Below are 10607 nucleotides of genomic sequence, written 5' to 3'. Positions count from 1 at the left end.
CTGCGACCTCCACCACTCTTCCAAGGGACATTAAAACCGTCTTGTTAATCTACTGCGACCTCCACATCTGTTCTAAGGGGCATTAAAACTGTCTTGTTAAACCACTCTGAACTCCACGTCTCTTCTAAGGGGCATTAAAACCGTCTTGTTAAACCACTCTAAACTCCACAGCTCTTCCAAGGGGCATTGACATGTTGTTTTTAATTACCTCTAACCTCCACGACTCTTGCAACGGGCATTGCATTTCCTCCTAATTTTTGTCAGCTTTTGCTTTTCAATGCATAAGCGAACACTAAGGGAGAGACCCGCTCCCCAATAAAGGGTAGAAGGTTTTTAATACGCTGTAATCCACGTCTGTTTCAAGGGGCATTGCAGTGCCTAATAATTTTTGGAAAGCCTTCCATTCCCTGCTTAGGCCAACAGTGTACAGGAGACCCAGTTGCTATAAATGGAAAAAACGGTTTAGTTAAGGCCCTCTGACCTCCATGTCACTTCCAAGGGGCATTGGAGTGCCTCGAAATTTTTGGTAGGCATTGCATTCACTGTATTCCTTATAACTGTGTAGCTGAACCGCTCCTTTTGGTACAGAAACATATCCTACAAGACATGTGTGGTTGGCTGGCCTGATATTGATGTGAATGGCCCCTGTTCCTCCTGCTCTTTCTCCTTTGCCACCACCTCATCCATCATTCATCACCTGAAGATTTGTTTTAACGGGAGTCATAGAACTGGGATAGTAGCAGGAAAACATCCAGCAATCCTCGAAGGAGGTAGAATATGCGCCAAAACGCTGACCACCTCAGGCCTAGCTGCTACTACATACATACGCTTGCATTCCAAGGAACAGAAAGCTAAGGAGGTGGATGGCCTCATGATCATGAATAATTTACTCATTGTGTAGGTGGCCGACCACTGCTGCTGTCTACCATCTGAACTTTGTGTTGAATCCTGATTGACCCAGGACCCGCAATCCTCTATGTCTGGAGGACGTGTTGCATCCCAGTGTCCAACTGTGTCCTGGCTTCCACAATATTAACCCAGTGTGAAGGCGTCAGTGAGATGGACCATTCCTGGCCACATTCACTTGTCCACATGTTTGTGGTTAGGCTGTCTTTCCCACTAAATGCACTGGGGAGGGCACAGGTAATGTTTTGGTATGCGCGCTTGTGTATAAGGCGCACCGGGACAAATGGGGGCGGCTGGGGACCGTTTATGGACACCCGGCCACCCCCACGCGGCTGGGGACTGTATGTGGGCACCCGGCCGCGGGGCGGCTGGGGACTGAGTATGGACACCCGGCCGCCCCCTGGCGGCTGGGGACCAAGCGTGGACACCCGGACGCCGGGCGGCTGGGGACTGAGTATGAATACCAGGCTACCGACGCAGCCATGACGTGGTGGCCAGATTCCACCTCCACATGCCTAAAAGGCCCAATTTCAAGTGCAAGCAAGCTAGCAGTATGGTATTGCAGCCTGGGGGTGAGTGGGTGGCAGGCTGCATACTTGCGCTTGTATTGCAAGTTATGGGGGAGGTACAATTGAACACTGCCCTGGGACAAGGACTTGCACGGGGATAGTTGCAAGTCTGCATCTTCTGATGCGGCAAGGATCACTTCTGATGGGCACACTTTTAGGCAGTGACCTGGGTGTCAGAGATGCTTCCAGGGGTCTTCCCCATGCTGTTCCCATGTCCTTTTAGCACTGTATGCATGTGTCACACAGGACATGGCCAGATAAGGTTGTAAAATGTTAAAATGACATTTCCCGGTGAATGCATTTGTCACGGTTGAAAGCAATACAAACGTGCAAAAACGCATAAAAAATGCTACTTGTGAACATAGCCCAAGGTGTGGAGGAGTATTTTTGTTTTTGGTTATTTATTTTACCTTATACACAAGTCTTTACCCTGGAAAGGATGTTCCTTAACCCCTTTCCGACCTGGTCAGTAATAGTACGCACCAGGTCGGGAAGGCCGGTTCAGCGGGTGCTCCGGCGGTGAGCCCGCACTGAAGCGAGCACATGTCAGCTGATTATTGGAATCGCAATCCACCCGCGGCTGTTAACATGTTAAATCTCTGACAGTGGCATTTAACTCGCGCTTCCGGGAGTTATAAGCCCCGCCCATCAGTGACCCCGTCACGTGATCGTGGGTCACCAATGGGTGGGCATGTCAACTCAGGGTCTGCAGCAGACGCCTGTGGTTGTCATGTCTCAATTGCTATGAGCGCCACCTAGTGGTCAGTGCTCATAGCAAGTGAGCATTTCTCCTGCATACAAGCGATCTGCTCATCGCTTGTATGCAGTAGAAGCAATCAGACAACTGCTGCTTCTAGTCTCCTCTGGAGACTATAGAAGCAAGCAGAAAGTGTAAAGCAAAAGTTTTTAAAAAAATAAAAAAAATAAAAAATATATAAAAGTTTAAGTCACCCCCCTTTCGCCCCATTCAAAATAAAATATATATATATAAAAAAAAAACCACATACACAGATTTGGTATCGCCGCGTTCATAATCGCCCGATCTATCAATATAAAAGAAGAATTAATACAATCAGTAAACGGCCTAACGAGAAAAAAATTTTAAACGCCAGAATTACGTTTTTTTGGTCGCTACAACTTTGCAATAAAATGCAATAACGGGCGATCAAAACTTTGGATCTACCCCAAAATGGTATCAATAAAAACGTCAGCCTGGCACGCAAAAAATAAGCCCTCACCTGGCCCCAGATCCCGAAAAATGGAGAAGCTAAGGGTCTCGGAAAATGGCGTCATTTTTTTTGTTTTTTTTTAGCAAGCTTTGGATTTTTTTCACCACTTAAATAAAAAGAACCTATACATGTTTGGTGTCTATGAACTTGTAACGACCTGGAAAATAATGATGGCAGGTCAGTTTTAGCAATCTGTGAACGTGGTAAAAAAAAGGACCCAAAAAACAACTGTGGAATTGCATTTTTTTTGCAGTTTCACTGCACTTGGAATTTGTTTCCCATTTTCCAGCACATGATATGGTAAAACCAGTGATGTTGTTTAAAAGTACAACTCGTCCTGCAAAAAATAAGCCCTCAAATGGCCATATTGAACGAAAATTAAAAAAGTTCTAGCTCTGGGAAGAAGGGGAGCAAAAAAGGAGAACACAAAAACAGAAAGACCCATGGTCGTTAAGGGGTTAACATATTTCACAGGAAAGCACTTTCACTTTCGTTTTTGAACGTTTTATTGTGAGCCTGTAAAAGTGGCTTAAAACCTCTGACCATGTTGTTGACAGCAGTGACCTGGGGGTCAGAAATGCTTCCAGGGGCGATCCCCATGCTGTCCCCATGTCATTTGTGCACTGTCACTATCGTTTTGGGCACTTTTTAGGCTTTCTACAGACTGCCGGGGGAGCCGCCGCAAAAATGTTCGGGTCTCCCATAGACTAACATTGGGCTCGTTGCTCGGGTCGAGCACCCGAGTATCACAGTGAGCTCGGCCCGAGCTTCGAGCACCCGACCATTTTAGTGCTCGCTCAAAACTAATGCTTAGTTGTTTTTGCCAATTTTCTGACTTTTTTGAAAATTTCACTTTTTTGTGAAAATATCCGCTAAATGAGGGAATCTTAAGTTAGGGGGAACCTCAGGAGGGTTCCAAATGTGTGGGTAAAATATATATCCCACGGATGGAAAATTGAAAAAAAGTTGAAAAAATTTTTTTTTCTGACTTAGTTATTTTTTCCAACTTGTGTCAGACTTCCAGAAAGGGGGCAATGTCAGTGAGCGTGTCCGATTGCAGTTCCAGAGCGATTCGCCCGATGAGTCCTTGATGCTTAGTCGTGTTTTGCCAATTTTGTGACTTTTTGAAAATTTCACTTTTTTGTGAAAATATCCGCTAATTGAGGGAATATAATGTTAGAGAGTACTCCAGGAGGGTACCAAATGTGTGGGTGTGATATATATCCCACGGGTGGAAAATTGAAAAAAAGTTGTAAAAATGTTTTTTTCTGACTTAGTCATTTTTTCCAACTTGTGTCAGACTTCCAGAGAGGGGGGAAATGTCAGTGAGCGTGTCCGATTTTAGTTCCAGAGCGATTCGCCCTATGATTCACTGATGCTTAGTTGTTTTTTGCCAATTTTTTGACTTTTTTGAAAATTTCACTTTTTGTGAAAATATCTGCTAAATGAGGGAATATAATGTTAGAGAGTACTCCAGGATGGTTCCAAATGTGTGGGTAATATATATATCCCATGGGTGGAAAATTGAAAAAAAGTTGACATTTTTTTTTTTTTACTTAGTCATTTTTTCCAACTTGTGTTAGACTTCCATAGAGGGGGAAATGTCAGTGAGCGTGTCCGATTTCAGTTCCAGAGCGATTCACCCGATGAGTCCTTGATTCTTAGTCATTTTCAGCCAATTTTGTGACTTTTCGAAAATTTCACTTTTTTATGAAAATATCAGCTAAATGAGGGTATAATATGTTAGCGGGTACCCCAGGAGGGTTCCAAATGTGTGGGTAAAATATATATCCAACTGGTGGAAAATTGAAAATTAGTTGTAAAAATTTTTTTTCTGACATAGTCATTTTTTCCAACTTGTGTCACACTTCCAGAGAAGGGGAAATGTCAGTGAGCGTGTCCGATTTCAGTTCCAGAGCGATTCGCCAGATGAGTCCTTGATGCTTAGTTGTTTTTGCAAATTTTCTGACTATTTTGAAATTTCACTTTTTTGTGAAAATATCCACTAAATGTGGGAATATTATGTTAGAGGGAACCTCAGGAGGGTTCCAAATGTGTGGGTAAAATATATATCCCATGGGTGGAAAATTGAAAAAAGTTGTAAAAATGTTTTTTTCTGACTTAGTCATTTTTTCCAACTTGTGTCAGACTTCCAGAGAGGGGGGAAATGTCAGTGAGCGAGTCCGATTTCATTTCCAGAGCGATTCGTCCGATGATTCATTGATGCTTAGTCGTTTTTTGCCAATTTTGTGAATTTTCGAAAATTTCACTTTTTTATGAAAATATCTGCTAAATGAGGGTATAATATGTTAGCGTGTACACCAGGAAGGTTCCAAATGTGTGGGTAAAATATATATCCCATGGGTGGAATATTGAAAAAAAGTTGAAATTTTTTTTTTTATGACTTAGTCATTTTTTCCAACTTGTGTCAGACTTCCAGAGAGGGGAGAAATGTCAGTGAGCATGTCCGATTTCAGTTCCTGAGCGATTCGCCCGATGAGTCCTTGATGCTTAGTAATTTTTTTCCAATTTTCTGACTTTTTTGAAAATTTCACTTTTTTGTGAAAATATCCACTAAATGAGGGAATATTATGTTAAAGATTATCCCAGGATGGTTCCAAATGTGTGGGTAAAATATATATCCCACTTGTGGAAAATTGAAAAAAAGTTGTAAAATTTTTTTATTTCTGACATAGTCATTTTTTCCAACTTGTGTCAGACTTCCATAGAAGGGGAAATGTCAGTGAGCGTGTCCGATTTCAGTTCCAGAGCGATTTGCCCGATGAGTCCTTGATTCTGAGTCCGTTTTCAGCCAATTTTGTGACTTTTTTGAAGATTTCACTTTTTTTGTGAAAATATCCGCTAAATGAGGGAATATAATTTAAGAGAGTACTCCAGGAGGGTTTCAAATGTGTGGGTAAAATATATATCCCACGGGTGGAAAATTGAAAAAAAGTTGAATTTTTTTTTTCAGACTTAGTCATTATTGGTGTTGAGCCAACCCCGTAGTGTTCGATTTCGGTTCGGTTCGTCGAACACCCGTATGTTCGCCGAACTGTTCGTCGAACACCTTCGAACATCATTAAAACCAATGGCAGGCAAACTAAAACACATATAAACACAAAGAAAACACCTTCAAAGGTGTCCAAAACCTGACAAACTGCTCAGAAGACACAACTAACACATGAAAAAGTGACAAGCACATATAGTCATGCAAAAAGAAAAGAGGTGGAGGAGTAAAAGGAGGGGGAGACACAGATATAGGCATGTCATGCCCTTCTAAAACCAAAAAAGTTCAAAGCCGATACGGCCAGTCCCTTCCTGCCTGTGTGACCTCCGTGTCGCCGGGTTTGTGCCAGAGCTGCGCTGGACCCTGATGGCAAGCGCCCCTCTCCCAATACTGGTGCCTGTCCGCTGGTGGGTCGAGCGAGCCCCCCTGTGGTGGAGGCAGGTTTAAGCTTTTTAATTTAAATTGTCTCTCTAATTTGAATGAATACACTTTAAATCCTATTACAAGGATCTATTGGAGGGCAAGTCTCATGCCAGCAGCCGCGTAATTCCAGCTCCAGTAGCATCCACTAAAGCTGCTGCAGTTAAAAAGCTTTTATAAGGATCGAGCTCGGTGGTCCACCGCAAGGCGTCCTACCGCCAGTCCCAGCCCCTATGCCTTGGGGTGCCTCCCGATGCTCTTCACTGAATATCCCGGGGGCCCGAAGCATTTCCTTTGAAAAAATTAAGTGTCCAAACTACAGGTGGCGTAGCTTGCTTAACAGCTGGGATATTCCGCTGACTAGCAGACACTGTTATGCTACTAGGCACAAAGTATTTCCTGGGCTAGATGCAGTTAAAAATTTGTAATTAGATGCTCTCGTTGGATGCTGAGAAAGCAGTCCATAGAGTCTCCTGGCACGCCATATATTATTCTCTTAAAAAGCTTAGGGTAGGGGTCTAGTTGACCCTTTTATAGCCAAAATCACGGCCCTGTATCGCAATACGTCACCTAGGCTGAAGATAGATGGAACTGTAGCACCCTGAGGGCTCGGTTGCTACAGAGGTATTGCACCTCACCCAGAGGTGTGATATCTCACTCTCAGGTAAGGATGGAGTGTGGATCAGGACCCCGACACCTGCATGCAGTACACCACATTTCCCTGGGGCAGGGCGACCAATATGCCCCTGAGATGGGCAAGACAGTCCCTGTCCCTGGCTGGAGTGGGGGGAGGGAACACCGAGGAAGGGGAACCCTGTAGTGCAGGAGCAGGAAGGAAGCAGTTCCTGGGTGCATTGAGAAGGGAGTATAAAAGGTGGGCACCATCTTAGTTCAGTGCAGAGAAGTCTGAGCAGAAGTGACAGGGAGCAGGGGCTCTGCATGAGCTCTGCTCCGGAGGCGGGCCTAGTAACAGAGGCCCAGGCCTGGAAGAGGGAGAAGGAAGAAAGAGGAGCAGAGAAGGCTCCAGGAACGAGGAATGAAGGGATCCCAGGGGTGCGGACGGGCGAGTCGCCACCGCACGCCCGAATTCACCTGCATGGAGGGGTCAGGCCAAAGAGGGAGACCGGTCCCCGAAACTAGTGGAGGCGGGAAATGACCCTCAGCTACAAACCGGAGGCTGTGACATTTTATGTGGCGCAGCCCCTCACTACACCCGCTAGGAAGGCACCACATAGGGTCAGGGAAACTGGCGCCAAGTTTACCAAGAGGAGGCCCGAGGCAGCCGGACAGAAGCGTTGGTAAGAAAGGCCAGACAAAGGACACACAAAGGGGGTCCTGTGAAGCGCTCCAAAGTTATCTGGGAGTTGTCTGAGCCCCTCACCTGGTGAGCACAGTACGACGTGGGCAGCCGTTACCTGCAGAAGTGGTCTGGATAATAAGTACTGTGAGTAAAGGCCCTGGACTGCATCACTGACTCCGTGTCGTTACTGCTGCTGCCCTGCACCATCACCCCCATCCTCCGCATACACTGCCCTGAGGCTATACTCCTCTGCTGCACCCACAACACCAGCCTCAGCGGTCTGCCCTGTAGCGGCCGTTCACTCTGACTGCAATCCACGGTTGGCGTAGTCGGACATTTAAACATCAAAACCACATAAATAGTTCCGCCACTGGTTTGACCGCCCTGAGCCACGGAATCGGATCGCTGTCACGGAGAGTACAACCCCCAGCATCCACCAAAAAGGGTCAGGCTCCGGGTGTCCCAAGGCCCAGGGGGCGTGTCAGAACATTTTCATCACCTTTCATAATCACCAATGGAACAAGGCAGGGAAGTCCTCTGTCCACTCTCTTATACATCCTAGTGATGGAGCACCTGCTCTCTTCAATTCGCCATAACCCTAATATTAGGTGGATTGAGGTGGGAGGCACCGAGTACAAGTGCTCTGCATTTGCTGATGATGTCCTAACATATATCACTCAATCACATATATCCATCCATGCTGTTATGACCGAAATAGATCACTTTGTTACATGGTCAAATTTTAAAATCAATGCAGCGAAGTCTGAGGCCCTCGATTTCTCCCTCCCCAAATCCATACAGGATTCCATCCAGTCCAACTTTCCCTTTGCCTGGCCCTCACAGGGTATCAAATACTTAGGAATTCCTATTCATAGCGACCTCTCCCGTCTATATTATCTTAATTTTGGGCCCTTTATTGAACAATTCCATACAGACCACGGTTGGCAAGTTAGAAATGTAAGATTCACTACGTGAACCACTGGTGTTTTGTGGAAAAGCACATGTACACTGTGTTCCAAATTATTATGCAAAAAGTGTTTAGGAGTGATAAGGGAAGAATTTGTTTGTCAGTTAAACTCATTGATGGTGATGTGTGTCAGGGCTCTTTATATCACTGTAAGCAATTGCAGACAGCTGTGCTAATTAGTTTGGCAGGTGTGCCCAATGAAAGGCAAGACTACTTAAGGAGGCTGTCCCAAATTATTAAGCAGCCTACATTTTCTGCCAAAATGGGAAAGAAAAAGGATGTTTCGGCTGCTGAGAAGCAACAAATTGTGGAGTGTTTAGGTTAAGGCATGACTACAATCAACATTGCCAAGACACTTCATCCTGATCATCGCACAATCAAGAAGTATGTAGCTGATTCACAGTACACACGTGTGCGTGCTGATAAGGCAAAATTGAGGACTCTTTTCTACAGGCAATTACGTCAGGTTAAAAGAGCAGCGGCTAAAAAGCCTTGTCATAGCAGCAAACAAGTTTTTGAAGCTGCTGGTGCCTCCAACGTCCCCCGAACAACAAGATTCAGAGTCCTTCAGAGGTTTGTAGCTGTGTGTAAGCCATCCTGTCGACCTCCTCTATCTCCTGCACACAAGCAGAAACGGCTCCAGTGGGCCAAACAATACATGAAGACTGACTTCAAAACTGTTTTGTGCACCGATGAGTGCCGTGCAACGCTCGATGGTCCAGATGGATGGACTGGAGGATGGCTGGTTGATGGACACCCCACGCAAACACGGCTACGGTGCCAACAATAAGGAGGTGGAGTAATGTTTTGGGCTGGAATCATGGGGAGAGAGATTTTCGGCCACTTTAGGATCCCTGAAAGGGTAAAGATGAACTCCATAATGTATGTGGAGTTTCTCAAACAGCACTTCCTGCCATGGTTCAAGAAGAAGAACCGTGTATTCCACAGCAAGATCATTTTCATGCATGATAATGCACCGTCTCATGCTGCACATAACACATCTGCATCTCTGACTGATATGGGCATAAAAGGGGACAAACTTATGGTGTGACCCCCATCCTCCCCTGACCTCAACAAGGGGTCCTATGTGCAAATGTAACATCACCTAGAATAAAGTTTTGAGTTGAAAACTGTTTGATTTCAGTTTCTAATAACCTGCTAATACTTATAATTTCAAAAATGACCGTTTTTTTGTTCTTTATTTAAATGAAAAGGTTGATCGTAGAGTGTGGGGGATCTAAGAGTGTGGCAACCCAGTAATCAGGATTACTTTGAATTCTGACAATCTGAGGGTAATGTTGCAGGTATTGCAGCAAGAAGGCACTCATGTGTCTTGCGCATCTAGTAACCCCAAACTTATTTTCTGGGCTAGATGCAGCTAAAAATGATTATGAATTTTAAATCTGGTGGAGCTTAGTATAGATGGCCTAATAGAATCAGTACTGCACCCTGATACAAAGCCCAAATTATTTTCCAATTTCCAGCCAAGATACAGATAAACATGATTAGTAATTTTAAAGCTTAAAATGGTTGGTGATGTAATTTTAACAAATCATCAAGCTTTTACTCTCCCCAGGATGACACAGGGGTAGAAAAGTCGTTTCGGATCCATAATTTGTTCATCTTTATTAACGTGAGTCTGTCTACATTATCAGTGGAGAGCCGCGTGCGCTTATCTGTCAGCACACCACCAGCAGCGCTGAACACACATTCAGACAGAACGCTGGCTGCGGGGCATGACAAGATCTCCAAGGCGTAAGTGGCGAGCTCCGGCCATTTATCCAGATTGGCAGCCCAAAAAGAGCAAGGGTCTGGTGACACAGTCATGGCTTCAATGTTTACTTGGAGATACTCCTGTGCCATCGTCTCTAGGCGTTGACTATGTGTCAGACTTCTTGTCTCCTGTGGCCTTGCAAAGAATGGGCTAAAAAAGTGGTGAAATTATTCTGCAAAATTAATGTTACCAGCAGATATTGTGCTTCTGTTACGGTTTGAGTGCTGAACACTCCACGGTCCCACGGTTGGCAAGTTGGAACTGTGAGATTCACTACGTGCACCACTGGTGTTTTGAGGAAAAGCACATGAGAGATTCTGCAACAGTCTCTGCTGATACTCCTGCATGCGTGCATCCCTTTCTATGGCAGGAATAATTTCTGCAAATTTACTTTTGTACCAGGGATCTAACAGTGTGGCAACCCAGTAGTCA

This window comes from Phyllobates terribilis, unplaced genomic scaffold (genome assembly GCF_046119375.1).
Source record: "Phyllobates terribilis strain yellow unplaced genomic scaffold, ASM4611937v1 Scaffold_8__6_contigs__length_399053987, whole genome shotgun sequence".
Taxonomy (NCBI): domain Eukaryota; kingdom Metazoa; phylum Chordata; class Amphibia; order Anura; family Dendrobatidae; genus Phyllobates; species Phyllobates terribilis.
Note: the sequence above shows the minus strand (reverse complement) of the source record.